Genomic DNA, 19,235 nt, shown 5'->3' with positions numbered 1-19,235 from the left:
TAAATATAACATTCAAAAGCTGGAAAACCATATCTGAAAGATCAGTAATGTATCTATAATTCAAAAACTCTGAATACAACTGCTGTTCAACTGTGAAATATGAATGCAGATTAAACCAAAGTAATTCAGAATGACACTTGGTCTGATATATGCACTAATTTGGGAACACCTAATCTACGTATCAACCTTGGCATCAAAATGAATTTATTGTATTTTAAGGAATTTTATCATATCATCATTACACTTAGTCGCTGTCTCCTGCGTTAGCAAGGTAGCGCAAGGAAACAGATGAAAGAATGGCCCAACCCACCCACTTACACGTGTATATACATAAACCCCCACACACGCACATATGCATACCTATAATTTCATTATCTACATATATACACGTACATATTCATACTTGCGGTCTTCATCCATTTCCCTCCCCACCCCGCCACACATGAAATGACACCTCCCCTTTCCCCTGCGTGCGCGCAAGGTAGTCCTAGGAAAAGACAACGAAGGCCACATCTGTTCACACTCAGTCTCTAGCTGTCATGTAATAATGCATCAAAACCACATCTCCCTTTCCACATCCAGGCCCCACACAACTTTCCATGGTTTACCCCAGACGCTTCACATGCCCTGATTCAATCCAGTGACAGCATGTCAACCCGGTATACCACATCGTTCCAATTCACTCTATTCCTTGCACGCCTTTCATCTTCCTGCATGTTCAGGCCCCGATCACTCAAAATCTTTTTCACTCCATCTTTCCACCTCCAATTTGGTCTCCCACTTCTCCTCGTTCCCTCCACCTCTGACACATATATCCTCTTGGTCAATCTTTCCTCACTCATTCTCTCCATGTGACCAAACCATTTCAAAACACCCTCTTCTGCTCTCTCAACCACACTCTTTTTATTTCCACACATCTCTCTTACTCTTACATTACTTACTCGATCAAACCACCTCACACAACATATTGTCCTCAAACATCTCATTTCCAGCACATCCACCCTCCTGCGCACAACTCTTATCCATAGCCCACGCCTCGCAACCATTACAACATTGTTGGAACCACTATTCCTTCAAACATACCCATTTTTGCTTTCCGAGATAATGTTCTTGACTTCCAAACATTCTTCAAGGCTCCCAGAATTTTTGCCCCCTCCCCCACCCTATGATTCACTTCCGCTTCCATGGTTCCATCCGCTGCCAAATCCACTCCCAGATATCTAAAACACTTTACTTCCTCCAGTTTTTCTCCATTCAAACTTACCTCCCAATTGACTTGACCCTCAACCCTACTGTACATAATAACCTTGCTCTTTTCACATTTACTCTTAACTTTCTTCTTTCACACACTTTACCAAACTCAGGCACAAGCTTCTGCAGTTTCTTACATGAATCAGCCACCAGCGCTGTATCATCAGCGAACAACAACTGACTCACTTCCCAAGCTCTCTCATCCACAACGGACTGCATACTTGCCCCTCTTTCCAAAACTCTTGCATTCACCTCCCTAACAACCCCATCCATAAACAAATTAAACAACCATGGAGACATCACACACCCCTGCCGCAAACCTATATTCACTGAGAACCAATCACTTTCCTCTCTTCCTACACATACACATGACTTACATCCTCGACAAGAACTTTTCACTGCTTCTAACAACTTGCCTCCCACACCATATATTCTTAAAACCTTCCACAGAGCATCTCTATCAACTCTATCATATGCCTTCTCCAGATCCATAAATGCTACATACAAATCCATTTGTTTTTCTAAGTATTTCTCACATACAGTCTTCAAAGCAAACACCTGATCCACACATCCTCTACCACTTCTGAAACCACACTGCTCTTCTCCAATCTGATGCTCTGTACACGCCTTCACCCTCTCAATCAATACCCTCCCATATAATTTACCAGGAATACTCAACAAACTTATACCTCTGTAATTTGAGCACTCACTCTTATCCCCTTTGCCTTTGTACAATGGCACTATGCAAGCATTCGCCAATCCTCGGGCACCTCACCATGAATCATACAACATTAAATAAGCTTACCAACCAGTCAACAATACAGTCACCCCTTTTTTAATAAACTCCACTGCAATACCATCCAAACCTGCTGCTTTGCTGGCTTTCATCTTCCGTAAAGCTTTTACTACCTCTTCTCTATTTACCAAATCATTTTCCCTAACCCTCTCACTTTGCACACCACCTCGACCAAAACACCCTATATCTGCCACTCTATCATCAAACACATTCAACAAACCTTCAAAATACTCACTCCATCTCCTTCTCACATCACCACTACCTGTTATCACCTCCCATTAGCCCCCTTCACTGAAGTTCCCATTTGCTCCCTTGTCTTACACACTTTATTTACCTCCTTCCAAAACATCTTTTTATTCTCCCTGAAATTTAATGATACTCTCTCACCCCAACTCTCATTTGCCCTCTTTTTCACCTCTTGCACATTTCTCTTGACCTCCTGCCTCTTTCTTTTATACCTCTCCCACTCATTTGCATTTTTTCCCTGCAAAAATCGTTCAAATGCCTCTCTCTTCTCTTTCACTAATAATCTTACTTCTTCATCCCACCACTCACTACCCTTTCTAATCAACCCACCTCCCACGCTTCTCATGCCACAAGCATCTTTTGTGCAAGCCATCACTGCTTCCCTAAATACATCCCATTCCTCCCCACTTCCCTTACCTCCTTTGTTCTCACCTTTTTCCATTCTGTACTCAGTCTCTCCTGGTACTTCCTCACACAAGTCTCCTTCCCAAGCTCACTTACTCTCACCACCCTCTTCACCCCAACATTCTCTCTTCTTTTCTGAAAACCCCCACAAATCTTCACCTTCGTCTCCACAAGATAATGATCAGACATCCCTCCAGTTGCACCTCTCAGCACATTAACATCCAAAAGTCTCTCTCGTGCGTCTATCAATTAACACATAATCCAATAACGCTCTCTGGCCATCTCTCCTACTTACATACGTTATACTTATGTATATCTCGCTTTTTAAACCAGGTATTCCCAATCACCAGTCCTTTTTCAGCACATAAATCTACAAGCTCTTCACCATTTCCATTTACAACACTGAACACTCCATGTATACCAATTATTCCCTCAACTGCCACATTACTCACATTTGCATTCAAATCACCCATCACTATAACCCGGTCTTGTGCATCAAAACCACTAACATACTCATTCAGCTGCTCCCAAAACACTTGCCTCTCATGATCTTTCTTCTCCCTAATATTGGTAATTTTTTTCAACGTGCTTATATGCACAATTTATGCAAGTTTTATGGCTTCTCCTCTTTGGTCTTCTTGAAGAAACTTACTTGTTTGCATGGTCAATTCTGGTCTGAATGAAGCCACCATGGTAGGATCATTCTAAAAATCCAAGCATCTCTTGCTATTTTATTGTACTCATTCACTGACTCCATCATTGTGGATTACACAAAACCCTTTGAAACACTGTTCCATACCGATTAAAGAACCTGACTCCATCATTGTGGATTACACAAAACCCTTTGCAACACTGTTCCATACCGATGAAAGCACTTCATTTTCATGTCTACAAATTTTATGCACTTCTGTATAACAACCATGTTTCTCTCTCATTCAGGGGTTTGATATTTTCCTATTATTTCTTCCCCTACCACATATTCAATATCAAGCACTGTATGATCACTATTCCTAAGTATTTCTTCCACTTCCTGGCAATGGCATATCAAGCATTGTATGATAACTGTTCCTGAGAGTGTTTCTTCCACCTCCTGGCTATGGTAGTGAGATCATTTTTACAAAGACTGGGTCTTCTACTTCCAGGGTATTGCACTGTATGATTGCTATTCCTAAGACTGGGTCTTCTACTTCCAGGATGCTGCACACAAAAATGAAATGCAGTATCAGTTGTGCATCTCCCATCTTACTAAGGTGCTCATGGTGACAGGTAGTACTTAAAGTTTACTTATCTACAATGAAAGAATTTGTCTCCACAATAAAAAGAGTGTGGTTGTGAGAGCAGAAGAGGGTGTTTTGAAACGGTTTGGCCACATGGAGAGAATGAGTGAGGAAAGATTGACAAAGAGGACATATGTATCAGAGGTGGAGGGAACAAGTCGAAGTGGGAGACCAAACTGGAGGTGGAAGGATAGAATGAAAAAGATTTTGAGCGATCGGGGCCTGAACATGCACGAGGGTGAAAAGCATGCAAAGAATAGAGTGAATTGAAACAAATTGGTAAACCGGGGTCGAAGTGCTGTCAATGGATTGAGCCAGGGCATCTGAAGCGTCTGGGGTAAACCATGGAAAGTTTTGTGGGGCCTGGATGTGGAAAGGGAGCTATGATTTGGTGTTTTCCTGGCACTACCCAGGATAGTGATGGGCAAGGATGAAGGCAAGCACATATGTATATATACATGTGTATATGTGTATATGTCCATGTACGGGCATTCATGTATATACATGTGTACGTGGGTGGATGGGCCATTCTTCGTCTGTTTCTTGGCATCATAAGAACATGAGTAATGGGGATACCTACCTGGCAACATTTGAGGAGATCAGAAGCTCAATTAGAGGGCCTCGGGAGAACAGCAACTGTAAGGGAAGATGATATGAGGAATTACTCCTTCTCTTTTAAATTATTGTGAACAACACATGAAAAAAGTAAGTAATGGGTTTAGATACTTTTCTATTTGAACTGTAAGCAACTTCAGTCTTGACCATTATTTTCACATCAAACTGCACATACAGAATGGTTTATATAAATAAATGTTTGTGTGTAATGCATGAGTACAAGTAGGATGAGAGGAGAGTGAATTGTTCCAAGTGAAGGTTGGTCTGCAGAAGGGGTATGTAATGTCACCATGGTTATTGATTTATGGATGGTGTTGTGAGGGAGGCAAATGTGAAAGTCTTAGAGGGGTGAGGATGCAGTCTAGGGAATGAGAGGGCTTGGAAAGTGAGTTAATTGCTGTTTGCTAATGATACAACAATGGTGGCAGATTCAAGTATGAAACTGCAAAAGTTAATGACTGAGTTAGGAAGGATGGGTGAGAGGAAGTTGAGAGTATATGTGTATATAAGCAAGCTTATTTGGTTCAGCAGAGACGAGGGACAGGTTAGCTGTGGTGTGTTTGATCAGAGAAAATTTAGAAAAAGTGAAATGTTTTAGATAGTTGGGAGTGTACATGGCAGCAAATGGGTCCATAGAAGTGGAAGAGAGTCACTTGGTGGGTAAGGGGATAAAGGCTCTGGGAGCACTAGAGAATGTGAGGAAAGAGAGATCGTTATCTGGGAGAGCTATCTACTCTTTTAACAAGTTTTTAGCTTAATTTTCAAACTGTCTTCTGGTTGCTCTACCCCTATATCTCTCGAACTGTTCACTGTCCATGTCTTTGATCCACTCAAAAAAATTAAAGGCTGTAATCAGGTCACTCCTCACTCTTCCAAACTGGGAATAACTAAAGCCTTTAGGTGAATGTGGGTAAGTGTGAATTATATATCAAAGAGTGAGAACATGGAGTGATTAAAGATTTTAGAAATATTATCAATGGAGAGCTAAATTCTATGCATAAAAAAAAATATTTCTACTCTGCATGAAACTGAGAAAGTACTATATGGCTGGCCTTACACTCCCAGTCAATTCTAATTTCACAGTGAAAAACTTTTGTTCAACATTGCCATTAAGGTGCTCATGACAGTGTGTGCTTATCTTCAGTTTAATACTAAAGCAGCACAGTCACCTACTTTCTCCTACATACCTTAGGAGCAAGATCCAGATTAAATTTTCTTGATAGATTCATCATTCTCTCTTAAGACCATTTTTCTTCAACCTCTTCTTTAGGAACACTGTCTTTGGTTTTGGGTTCTGCGTCCTTTTTCTCATTTGAACCTACACCTGGGTCATCTGCACCACTAGTCTGGCTGTCACTACTTGCACTTGGTGGTGTCACCTTTTCTTTGTCAGAGGAAGATTCCAGTGGTTTGTCATTCACAGAACTCGATGTACTTGCAGACAGACAGGGTTCTATCACTTTTCTGAAAAGAATAACATTGTCTAAAAATCAACAAATAAATACCAGCATAATAGACTAATTATCAATCATAAATACAGGATGACAGACATCAAAAAATATGGTAATGCTCAAAAATGAAATGCTGAAAGGTATGGATGAATGAGGTGTGACAAGAGATGAAAAGTTCAAGTATGAGTCAAATGTCTAGAAGATTACAGACCTGCATACATATTCTTATATGACGCTGTTCTCTGTCGTGATAATAAAACACGGATATATCCTGGGAATACATGCCTGGGAAATATTCAGCATAGGCCATTCTGCTATGAATGTGAGACTGTCTACACTATGTAAACAAAAATTCACAGAAATAAAGCTGTGGCTCACTACTGCTGAACAGCACCATGAAAGTATCACATCTCATATCACTGGACTGGGAAAAGATCAAAATTCAAAGTAAAGTTGATGCTGAATGTGTATTGCTATCGCATCATCATAAAGTTGAAAAATTGTAAGTCAGGGGACATCTGTACCTGGTATTACTGTAACATCAACTCTCTCTTAGAAACCCCACATTACAGGAATAGCTAAGTCTGCCTCTAAGAAACTGGGTGTCCTGTTTTAATGTCGAAACTTCTTTTCTACTGAACAGTTGCTCCATCTTTAAAAGGGATTGACTCATCTTTGTATGGAGTACTGCTCTCACATTTGGAATGGTTCTAGCTCTGGATCCTTACTTGACAGACTTGTCGAAAGTGGTCTAGCTTATAACTGTCTTAGGCTAACTTCCAAACCCCCTGCCCTATGCTGCAATGTTAGTTCACTCTCCCTCTTCTACAGGTATTACTTAAGTTTTTGCTCCTAAGAGCTGGCTGCTTGTATGCCCCCACCACCAGTGAGACCTCCCAATACTAGGCAAGCTGTTGTGTAACATGATTACTGCGTGGCCATTGGTAACTAAACAGCGGGCAGTTTTGATACCTGTTTCTTTCCCTACATGTCAAAGCTTTGGAACTCTACCTTCTCATGTCTTTCCCAATAACTATGGCCTGGCATATTTCAAAAGACAAGTCTTTCATGTCCTCCAAAATTCATAAATACTTTTCCTTGTCTTTTCTTTTTCCATTTCACAATTCTCTATATATCTCAATTAAGGCCCAGCCTTGATGGGGACTTTTGTCCATGACTGTTGCCTTTAACAAAAAAAAGATATTTTACCCTTTATTAATCTATCAGGTAAGGAACGGGGAAATGGCACTCATGATGAACACAGGAAGATAAGTGATCTAACTTCAGAAGATGTCAAGAGTGATAACATCAGATGTCTAATAAAATAAAGGTGTAGGCTGGTGAAAATGAGATGAAAACATTTTTCATATTTTGTTAAGATGACTCGGAGATATGTCAGTCCTCACTTATGGAACATGCAATGCCAGTTTGACTTTGGAGTAAGCTTTCTGGGGGTCAAATGTTGTGACTAGCCTCTCTCCTTCTTCCAAATCACAGGTTCCTAAAAATGGGGAAAATAAATCACATCAAAAAGGAATTCTTATAATGACTTCCATGTTTTTAGAAACATCCTAAATGACATTCTCCTCTGAACTCCTCACAGCAAATAAATCGAGTAGTATCTTTCATTCGACTCGTCATCCCTACCTTCTGTACTTCAACTGGTCCCCTTCTATAAAATCACCCACTTCTTTACCTAACTGATTTCTCTCTAAATATACCCTCACCTAAAGATTCTTGTTGTTTTCTCAACCAGTAACTTTCCAGTAACTCTCCTTCTTAGTCTTGCCTACTATTTCTCATAAAACAACGTGTAGATTCTAAAAGTTTCTGAATCACAAAAATTCAAATGGTTTTGAACATCAATTTCCCACAATTGCTTGTAGATTTATGTGCTGAAAAAGGACTAGTGATTGGGAATACCCGGTTTAAAAAGCGAGATATACATAAATATATGTATGTAAGTAGGAGAGATGGCCAGAGAGCGTTATTGGATTACGTGTTAATTGATAGACGCACGAAAGAGAGACTTTTGGATGTTAATGTGCTGAGAGGTGCAACTGGAGGGAAGTCTGATCATTATCTTGTGGAGGCAAAGGTGAAGATTTGTGGGGGTTTTCAGAAAAGAAGAGAGAATGTTGGGGTGAAGAGAGTGGTGAGAGTAAGTGAGCTTGGGAAGGAGACTTGTGTGAGAAAGTACCACAAGAGACTGAGTACAGAATGGAAAAAGGTGAGTGGGGGAGGAATGAGATGTATTTAGAGAAGCAGTGATGGCTTGCGCAAAAGATGCTTGTGGCATGAGAAGATTGGGAGGTGGGTTGATTAGAAAAGGTAGTGAGTGGTGGGATGAAGAAGTAAGATTATTAGTGAAAGAGAAGAGAGAGGCATTTGGACGATTTTTGCAGGGAAAAAATGCAAATGAGTGGGAGAGGTATAAAAGAAAGAGGCAGGAGGTCAAGAGAAAGGTGCAAGAGGTGAAAAAGAGGGCAAATGAGAGTTGGGATGAGAGAGTATCATTAAATTTCAGGGAGAATAAAAAGATGTTTTGGAAGGAGGTAAATAAAGTGCATAAGACAAGGGAGCAAATAGGAACTTCAGTGAAGGGGGCTAATGGGGGAGGTGATAACAAGTAGTGGTGATGTGAGAAGGAGATGGAGTGAGTATTTTGAAGGTTTGTTGAATGTGTTTGATGATAGAGTGGCAGATATAGGGTGTTTTGGTCGAGGTGGTGTGCAAAGTGAGAGGGTTAGGGAAAATGATTTGGTAAACAGAGAAGAGGTAGTAAAAGATTTGCGGAAGATGAAAGCCGGCAAGGCAGCAGGTTTAGATGGTATTGCAGTGGAATCTATCAAAAAAGGAGGTGACTGTATTGTTGACTGGTTGGTAAGGTTATTTAATGTATGTATGATTCATGGTGAGGTGCCTGAGGATTGGCGGAATGCATGCATAGTGCCATTGCACAAAGGCATAGGGGATAAGAGTGAGTGCTCAAATTACAGAGGTATAAGTTTGTTGAGTATTCCTGGTAAATTATATGGGAGGGTATTGATTGAGAGGGTGAAGGCGTGTACAGAGCATCAGATTGGGGAAGAGCAGTGTGGTTTCAGAAGTGGTAGAGGATGTGTGGATCAGGTGTTTGCTTTGAAGAATGTATGTGAGAAATACTTAGAAAAGCAAATGGATTTGTATGTAGCATTAATGGATCTGGAGAAGGTATTTGATAGAGTTGATAGAGATGCTCTGTGGAAGGTACTAAGAATATATTTGTGTGGGAGGCAAGTTGTTAGAAGCAGTGAAAAGTTTTTATCGAGGATGTAAGGCATGTGTACGTGTAGGAAGAGAGGAAAGTGATTGGTTCTCAGTGAATGTAGGTTTGCGGCAGGGGTGTGTGATGTCTCCATGGTTGTTTAATTTGTTTATGGATGGGGTTGTTAGGGAGGTGAATGCAAGAGTTTTGGAAAGAGGGGCAAATATGAAGTCTGCTGTGGATGAGAGAGCTTGGGAAGTGAGTCAGTTGTTGTTCGCTGATGATACAGCGCTGGTGGCTGATTCATGTGAGAAACTGCAGAATCTGGTGACTGAGTTTGGTAAAGTGTGTGAAAGAAGAAAGTTAAGAGTAAATGTGAATAAGAGTAAGGTTATTAGGTACAGTACGGTTGAGGGTCAAGTCAATTGGGAGGTAAGTTTGAATGGAGAAAAACTGGAGGAAGTAAAGTGTTTTAGATATCTGGGAGTGGATCTGACAGCGGATGGAACCATGCAAGCGGAAGTGAATCATAGGGTGGGGGAGGGGGGCGAAAATTCTGGGAGCCTTGAAGAATGTGTGGAAGTCAAGAACATTATCTCGGAAAGCAAAAATGGGTATGTTTGAAGGAATAGTGGTTCCAACAATGTTGTATAGTTGCGAGACGTGGGCTATGGATAGAGTTGTGCGCAGGAGGGTGGATGTGCTGGAAATGAGATGTTTGAGGACAATGTGTGCTGTGAGGTGGTTTGATCGAGTAAGTAATGTACGGGTAAGAGAGATGTGTGGAAATAAAAAGAGCATGGTTGAGAGAGCAGAAGAGGGTGTTTTGAAATGGTTTGGGCACATGGAGAGAATGAGTGAGGAAAGATTGACAAAGAGGATATATGTGTCGGAGGTGGAGGGAACGAGGAGAAGTGGGAGACCAAATTGGAGGTGGAAAGATGTAGTAAAAAAGATTTTGAGTGACCGGGACCTGAACATGCAGGAGGGTGAAAGGAGGGCAAGGAATAAAGTGAATTGGATCGATGTGGTATACCGGGGTAGACAAGCTGTTAATGGATTGAATCAGGGCATGTGAAGCGTCTGGGGTAAACCATGGAAAGTTGTGTGGGGCCTGGATGTGGAAAGGGAGCTGTGGTTTCGGGCATTATTACATGACAGCTAGAGACTGAGTGTGAACGAATGGGGCCTTTGTTGTCTTTTCCTAGCGCTACCTCGCACACATGAGGGGGGGAGGGGGATGTTATTCCATGTGTGGCGAGGTGGCAATATGAATGAATAAAGGCAGTGTGAATTGTGTGAATGTGTATATATGTATGTGTCTGTGTGTATATATATGTGTACTGTGAGATGTATGGGTATGTATATTTGCGTGTGTGGACGTGTATGTATATACATGTGTATGGGGGTGGGTTGGGCCATTTCTTTCGTCTGTTTCCTTGTGCTACCTCGCAAATGTGGGAGACAGTGACAAAGCAAAATAAATAAATAAAATACAATTTCCCAGGAATACTCAACAAATTTATACCTCTGTAATTTGAGCACTCACCTTTATCCCCTTTGCCTATGTACAATGGCACTATGCAAGCATTCCACCAATCCTCAGGCACCTCACCATGAGTCATACATACATTAACTATACATACCAACCAGTCAGCAACACAGTCACCCCCTTTTTCAATAAATTCCACTGCAATACCATCCAAAACCACTGTCTTGCCAGCTTTCATCTTCCGCAAAGCTTCCACTCCCTCTTCTCTGTTTACCAAATCATTCTCCCTAACCCTCTCACTTCGCACATGAATGTGGCCTTTTTTGGTCTGCTTAACTGGTGCTACTTCGCTGATGCAGGGGGGTGGTGATGCTGTTTCCTGTGGGGTGGCACAGGTAATTGAAAGCAAGCAAGTATTAATATGTAACTGTGTATATATATGTATAACTGTGTATGTACATGTGCATGTATGGGTGTCTATGTATATATGTGTAGATGAGTGGATGGGCCATTATTCGTCTGTTTCCCGCATCAGTGGGAAACAGCAATTAAATATAACAAATAAACATATATAAATATTAATAATTAACACAGACTAAAAAGAGCTAGAAAATCAAAAAATAAAATATCAAAGCCTAAAATAAATGAACTTGGAGAAACTAACAAACAGCCATGTCAAACATAGCAATCCAAGACCAGAAATTATCACCCAGTGCACTGAAAGAGGTACATAAAAAGGACATGGAAAAGCAACAAATTAAGTACAACAGTCATATCTATCTATCTACGTGTATATCTCTGATGACCTTTCCTTTTGGAAACTCCCTCAAGGGGATGGCCATAGCATAACTCTCCTCACCCTAATAGACCACCCTAATATTCCTACCAACTACAACTACCTAACATCTCTGCCTTATCTTCCAGCCTACTACTTCTATGTAAAGCTCCCACCTAATTCTATCTACTACTTCTACTTAATATTAACGTTAATTTGCTGAGAGGAGCAACTGGAGGGATGTCTGATCATTATCTTGTGGGGGCTAAGGTGAAGATTTGTATGGGTTTTCAGAAAAGAAGAGTGAATGTTGGGGTGAAGAGGGTTGTGAGAGTAAGTGAGCTTGGGAAGGAGACCTGTGTGAGGAAGTACCAGGAGAAACTGAGTACAGAATGGAAAAAAGTGAGAACAATGGAAGTAAGGGGAGTGGGGGAGGAATGGGATGTATTTAGGAAATCAGTGATGGATTGCGCAAAAGATGCTTGTGGCATGAGAAGCGTGGGAGGTGGGTTTATTAGAAAGGGTAGTGAGTGGTGGGATGAAGAAGTAAGATTATTAGTGAAAGAGAAGAGAGAGGCATTTGAACGATTTTTGCAGGGAAAAAATGCAAATTAGCAGGAGAGGTATAAAAGAAAGAGGCAGGAGGTCAAGAGAAAGGTGCAAGAGGTGAAAATAAGGAAAAATGAGAGTTGGGGTGAGAGAATATCATTACATTTTAGGGAGAATAAAAAGATGTTCTGGAAGGAGGTAAATCAAGTGCGTAAGACAAGGGAGTAAATGGGAACTTCAGTGAAGGGCGCTAATGGGGAGGTGAAAACAAGTAGTGGTGACGTGAGAAGGAGATGGAGTGAGTATTTTGAAGGTTTGTTGAATGTGTTTGATGATAGAGTGGCAGATATAGGGTGTTTTGGTCTAGGTGCTGTGCAAAGTGAGAGGGTTAGGAAAATGATTTGGTAAACAGAGAAGAGGTAGTAAAAGCTTTGTGGAAGATGAAAGCCGGCAAGGCAGCAGGTTTGGATGGTATTGCAGTGGAATTTATTAAAAAAGGGGGTGACTGTATTCTTGACTGGTTGGTAAGGTTATTTAATGTATGTATGACGCATGGTGAGGTGCCTGAGGATTGGCGGAATGCATGCATAGTGCCATTGTACAAAGGCAAAGGGGATAAGAATGAGTGCTCAAATTACAGAGGTATAAGTTAGTTGAGTATTCCTGGTAAATTATATGGGAGGGTATTGATTGAGAGGGTGAAGGCATGTACAGAGCATCAGATTGGGGAAGAGCACTGTGGTTTCAGAAGTGGTAGAGGATGTGTGGATCAGGTGTTTGCTTTGAAGAATGTATGAGAAATACTTAGAAAAGCAAATGGATTTGTATGTAGCATTTATGGATCTGGAGAAAGCATATGATAGAGTTGATAGAGATGCTCTGTGGAAGGTATTAAGAATATATGGTGTGGGAGGCAAGTTGTTAGAAGCAGTGAAAACTTTTTATCGAGGATGTAAGGCATGTGTATGTGTAGGAAGAGAGGAAAGTGATTGGTTCTCAGTGAATGTAGGTTTGTGGCAGGGTTGTGTGATGTTTCCATGGTTGTTTAATTTGTTTATGGATGGGGATGTTAGGGAGGTGAATGCAGGAGTTTTGGAAAGAGGGGCAAGTATGAAGTCTATTGTGGATGAGAGAGCTTGGGAAGTGAGTCAGTGGTTGTTCGCTGATGATACAGCGCTGGAGGCTGATTCATGTGAGAAACAGCAGAAGCTGGTGGCTGAGTTTGGTAAAGTGTGTGAAAGAAGAAAGTTAAGAGTAAATGTGTATAAGAGCAAGGTTATTAGGTACAGTACGGTTGAGGGTCAAGTCACTTGGGAGGTAAGTCTGAATAGAGAAAAACTGGAGGAAGTAAAGTGTTTTAGATATCTGGGAGTGGATCTGGCAGCAATTGGAACCATGGAAGTGGAAGTGAATCATAGGGTGGGGGAGGGGGCAAAAATCCTGGGAGCCTTGAAGAATGTTTGGAATTCGAGAACATTATCTCAGAAAGCAAAAATGGGTATGTTTGAAGGAATAGTGGTTCCAACAATGTTGTATGGTTGCGAGGCGTGCGCTATGGATAGAGTTGTGCGCAGGAGGGTGGATGTGCTGGAAATGAGATGTTTGAGGACAATGTGTGCTGTGAGGTGGTTTGATCGAGTAAGTAATGTAAGGGTAAGAGAGATGTGTGGAAATAAAAAGAGTGTGGTTGAGAGAGCAGAAGAGGGTGTTTTGAAATGGTTTGGGCACATGGAGAGAATGAGTGAGGAAAGATTGACAAAGAGGATATATGTGTCGGAGGTGGAGGGAACGAGGAGAAGTTGGAGACCAAACTGGAGATGGAAAGATGGAGTGAAAAAGATTTTGAGTGATCGGGGCCTGAACATGCAGGAGGGTGAAAGGCGGGCAAGGAATAGAGTGAATTGGATCGATGTGGTATACCGGGGTAGACATGCTGTTAATGGACTGAATCAGGGAATGTGAAGCGTCTGGGGTAAACCATGGAAAGTTGTGTGGGGCCTGGATGTGGAAAGGGAGCTGTGGTTTCGGGCATTATTACATGACAGCTAGAGACTGAGTGTGAACGAATGGGGCTTTTGTTGTCTTTTCCTAGCGCTACCTCGCACACATGAGGGGGGGAGAGGGGGTGTTATTCCATGTGTGGTGAGGTGGCGTTATGAATGAATAAAGGCAGTGTGAATTGAGTGCATGTGTATATATGTATGTGTCTGTGTGTGTATATATATGTGTACTGTGAGATGTATGGGTATGTATATTTGCGTGTGTGGACGTGTATGTATATATTTGTGTATGGGGGTGGGTTGGGCCATTTCTTTCGTCTGTTTCCTTGTGCTACCTCGCAAATGTGGGAGACAGTGACAAAGCAAAATAAATAAATAAAATACAATTTCCCAGGAATACTCAACAAATTTATACCTCTGTAATTTGAGCACTCACCTTTATCCCCTTTGCCTTTGTACAATGGCACTATGCAAGCATTCCACCAATCCTCGGGCACCTCACCATGAGTCATACATACATTAACTATACATACCAACCAGTCAGCAACACAGTCACCCCCTTTTTTAATAAATTCCACTGCAATACCATCCAAAACCACTGTCTTGCCGGCTTTCATCTTCCGCAAAGCTTCCACTCCCTCTTATCTGTTTACCAAATCATTCTCCCTAACCCTCTCACTTCGCACATGAATGTGGCCTTTTTTGGTCTGCTTAACTGGTGCTACCTCGCTGACGCAGGGGGGTGGTGATGCTGTTTCCTGTGGGGTGGCACGGGTAATTGAAGAAAGCAAGCAAGTATTAATATGTAACTGTGTATATATATGTATAAGTGTGTATGTACATGTGCATGTATGGGTGTCTATGTATATATGTGTATATGAGTGGATGGGCCATTATTCGTCTGTTTCCCGCATCAGTGGGAAACAGCAATTAAATATAACAAATAAACATATATAAATATTAATAATTAACACAGACTAAAAAGAGCTAGAAAATCAAAAAATAAAATATCAAAGCCTAAAATAAATGAACTTGGAGAAACTAACAAACAGCCATGTCAAACAGCAATCCAATACCAGAAATTATCACCTAGTGCACTGAAAGAGGTACATAAAAAAGGACATGGAAAAGCAACAAATTAAGTACAACAGTCATATCTATCTATCTACGTGTATATCTCTGATGACCTTTCCTTTCGGAAACTCCCTCAAGGGGATGGCCATAGCATAACTCTCCTCACCCTAATAGACCACCCTAATATTCCTACCAACTGCTACTACCTAACATCTCTGCCTGATCTTCCAGCCTACTACTTCTATGTAAAGCTCCCACCTAATTCTATCTACTACTTCTACTTAATATTAATATTAATTTGCTGAGAGGTGCAACTGGAGGGATGTCTGATCATTATCTTGTGGAGGCTAAGGTGAAGATTTGTATGGGTTTTCAGAAAAGAAGAGTGAACGTTGGGGTGAAGAGGGTGGTGAGAGTAAGTGAGCTTGGGAAGGAGACTTGTGTGAGGAAGTACCAGGAGAGACTGAGTACAGAATGGAAAAAGGTGAGACCAATGGAAGTAAGGGGAGTGGGGGAGGAATGGGATGTATTTAGGGAATCTGTGATGGATTGTGCAAAAGATGCTTGTGGCATGAGAAGCGTGGGAGGTGGGTTGATTAGAAAGGGTAGTGAGTGGTGGGATGAAGAAGTAAGATTATTAGTGAAAGAGAAGAGAGAGGCATTTGAACGATTTTTGCAGGGAAAAAATGCAAATTAGCAGGAGAGGTATAAAAGAAAGAGGCAGGAGGTCAAGAGAAAGGTGCAAGAGGTGAAAATAAGGAAAAATGAGAGTTGGGGTGAGAGTATCATTAAATTTCAGGGAGAATAAAAAGATGTTTTGGAAGGAGGTAAATAAAGTGCATAAGACAAGGGAGCAAATGGGAACTTCAGTGAAGGGGGCTAATGGGGAGGTGATAACAAGTAGTGGTGATGTGAGAAGGAGATGGAGTGAGTATTTTGAAGGTTTGTTGAATGTGTTTGATGATAGAGTGGCAGATATAGGGTGTTTTGGTCGAGGTGGTGTGCAAAGTGAGAGGGTTAGGGAAAATTATTTGGTAAATAGAGAAGAGGTAGTAAAAGCTTTACGGAAGATGAAAGCCGGCAAAGCAGCAGGATTGGATGGTATTGCAGTGGAATTTATTAAAAAAGGGGGTGACTGTATTCTTGACTGGTTGGTAAGGTTATTTAATGTATGTATGATTCATGGTGAGGTGCCTGAGGATTGGCGGAATGCTTCCATAGTGCCACTGTACAAAGGCAAAGGGGATAAGAGTGAGTGCTCAAATTACAGAGGTATAAGTTTGTTGAGTATTCCTGGTAAATTATATGTGAGGGTATTGATTGAGAGGGTGAAGGCGTGTACAGAGCATAAGATTGGGGAAGAGAAGTGTGGTTTCAGAAGTGGTAGAGGATGTGTGCATCAGGTGTTTGCTTTGAAGAATGTATGTGAGAAATACTTAGAAAAACAAATGGATTTGTATGTAGCATTTATGGATCTGGAGAAGGCATATGATAGAGTTGATAGAGATGCTCTGTGGAAGGTTTTAAGAATATATGGTGTGGGAGGCAAGTTCTTAGAAGCAGTGAAAAGTTTTTATCGAGGATGTAAGGCATGTGTACGTGTAGGAAGAGAGGAAAGTGATTGGTTCTCAGTGAATGTAGGTTTGCGGCAGGGGTGTGTGATGTCTCCATGGTTGTTTAATTTGTTAATGGATGGGGTTGTTAGGGAGGTGAATGCAAGAGTTTTGGAAAGAGGGGCAAGTATGCAGTCTGTTGTGGATGAGAGAGCTTGGGAAGTGAGTCAGGTGTTGTTCGCTGATGATACAGCGCTGGTGGCTGATTCATGTAAGAAACTGCAGAAGCTGGTGACTGAGTTTGGTAAAGTGTGTGAAAGAAGAAAGTTAAGAGTAAATGTGAATAAGAGCAAGGTTATTAGGTACAGTAGGGTTGAGGGTCAAGTCATTTGGGAGGTAAGTTTGCATGGAGAAAAACTGGAGTGGATCTGGCAGCGGATGGAACCATGAAAGCGGAAGTGAATCATAGGGTGGGGGAGGGGGCGAAAATCCTGGGAGCCTTGAAGAATGTGTGGAAGTCGAGAACATTATCTCGGAAAGCAAAAATGGGTATGTTTGAAGGAATAGTGGTTCCAACAATGTTGTATGGTTGCGAGGCGTGCGCTATGGATAGAGTTGTGCGCAGGAGGGTGGATGTGCTGGAAATGAGTTGTTTGAGGACAATGTGTGGTGTGAGGTGGTTTGATCGAGTAAGTAATGTAAGGGTAAGAGAGATGTGTGGGAATAAAAAGAGCGTGGTTGAGAGAGCAGAAGAGGGTGTTTTGAAATGGTTTGGGCACATGGAGAGAATGAGTGAGGAAAGATTGACCAAGAGGATATATGTGTCGGAGGTGGAGGGAACGAGGAGAAGCGGGAGACCAAATTGGAGGTGGAAAGATGGAGTGAAAAAGATTTTGAGTGATCGGGGCCTGAACATGCAGGAGGGTGAAAGGCGTGCAAGGAATAGAGTGAATTGGATCGATGTGGTATACCGGGGTTGACATGCTGTCAGTGGATTGAATCAGGGCATGTGAAGCGTCTGGGGTAAACCATGGAAAGTTGTGTGGGGCCTGGATGTGGAAAAGGGGCTGTGGTTTCGGGCATTATTGCGTGACAACTGGTGACTGAGTGTGAACGAATGGGGTCTTTGTTGTCTTTTCCTAGTGCTACCTCGCACACATGAGTGGGGAGGGAGATGGTATTCCATGTGTGGCGAGGTGGCGATGGGAATGAATAGGGGCAGACAGTGTGAATTGTGTGCATGGGTATATATGTATGTGCCTGTGTGTGTATATATATGTGTACATTGAGATGTATAGGTATGTATATTTGTGTGTGTGAGCGTGTGTGTGTGTGTGTACATTGTGTATGGGGGTGGGTTGTGCTATTTCTTTCGTCTGTTTCCTTGCACTACCTCGCAAACGCAGGAGACAGCGACAAAGCAAAATAATAATAATAATAATAAGTCATGGTTACAGCTTAGCAAGTATTCAGTACAATACACAGCATGGACATGCCCAGTATTTGGTTACATCTCACTTTCATAACACCTAGATGGTATAACTCTACAACAGTTCTACCCTATACACAGGTATAAATTACTACAATACTAAGTCGTATATGTGGCAAATTCTTTCTATGGAAATACCTGGTATACACAACCACATTCTACCGTGGTCAGGACAAGGTTATATTTTACCATGACATCGACTTGCACATAGTTATACTGCAATACGGCCACTGTGTGGTTATGCCTTAAAAGTAATAGCTAATGCATTATTACTCTGAACACTGTGAAACATGTTCTATGTTTCCATATCAACAACGTGCCAGGTACTCTGATTACAAATCACTACAGTAACACAGTAGATAACTGTACAAGATCATCATGATATCAAATGCTGTTACATCTTACCAGAGGTTCTGCATCAGGAGCCTCATCCCAGGCACGGGTTTCAAATTCTTCCTCCATTGTTTGAATATAAAAAGAAGAAAAAAAAAAACTCATGAAATTACACTTTCCACAACATGAAAATAGAGCCTGTGTTGGCTGCTGCATAAAGTCCAAATTATCACCAAACTGATGAAAAGTGCTGATCACTTTTACCAAAACAAAAAATCTATGTTTTTTTTTTTTTTTTTTTTATACTTTGTTGCTGTCTCCCGCGTTTGCGAGGTAGCGCAAGGAAACAGACGAAAGAATGGCCCAACCCCCCCATACACATGCACATACACATGTCCACACACGAAAATTTATACATACCTACACAGCTTTCCATGGTTTACCCCGGACGCTTCACATGCCTTGATTCAATCCACTGACAGCACGTCAATCCCTGTATACCACATCGCTCCACTTCACTCTATTCCTTGCCCTCCTTACACCCTCCTGCATGTTCAGGCCCGATCACACAAAAATCCTTTTCACCCCATCTTTCCCCCTCCAATTTGGTCTCCCTCTTCTCCTCGTTCCCTCCACCTCCGACACATATATCCTCTTGGTCAATTTCCTCACTCATTCTCTC

The 19,235-nt window shown here is 41.6% G+C and overlaps 1 long non-coding RNA gene across 1 annotated transcript; it reads right to left on the bottom strand.

The window, feature by feature from the left end:
* Positions 1-3,439: 3,439 nt before the first annotated feature.
* Positions 3,440-18,779, bottom strand: LOC139748410 (uncharacterized). Its single transcript, XR_011712660.1, has 3 exons — positions 18,626-18,779; positions 5,778-6,054; positions 3,440-4,611 (listed from the first exon to the last, which is right to left on the bottom strand). It is a non-coding gene; the product is annotated as an uncharacterized lncRNA (long non-coding RNA).
* Positions 18,780-19,235: the final 456 nt, after the last annotated feature.

The sequence above is a fragment of the Panulirus ornatus genome, unplaced genomic scaffold (assembly GCF_036320965.1).
Source record: "Panulirus ornatus isolate Po-2019 unplaced genomic scaffold, ASM3632096v1 CTG_1746_pilon, whole genome shotgun sequence".
Taxonomy (NCBI): Eukaryota; Metazoa; Arthropoda; class Malacostraca; order Decapoda; family Palinuridae; genus Panulirus; species Panulirus ornatus.
This window is presented reverse-complemented; position numbering and strand designations above follow the sequence as displayed.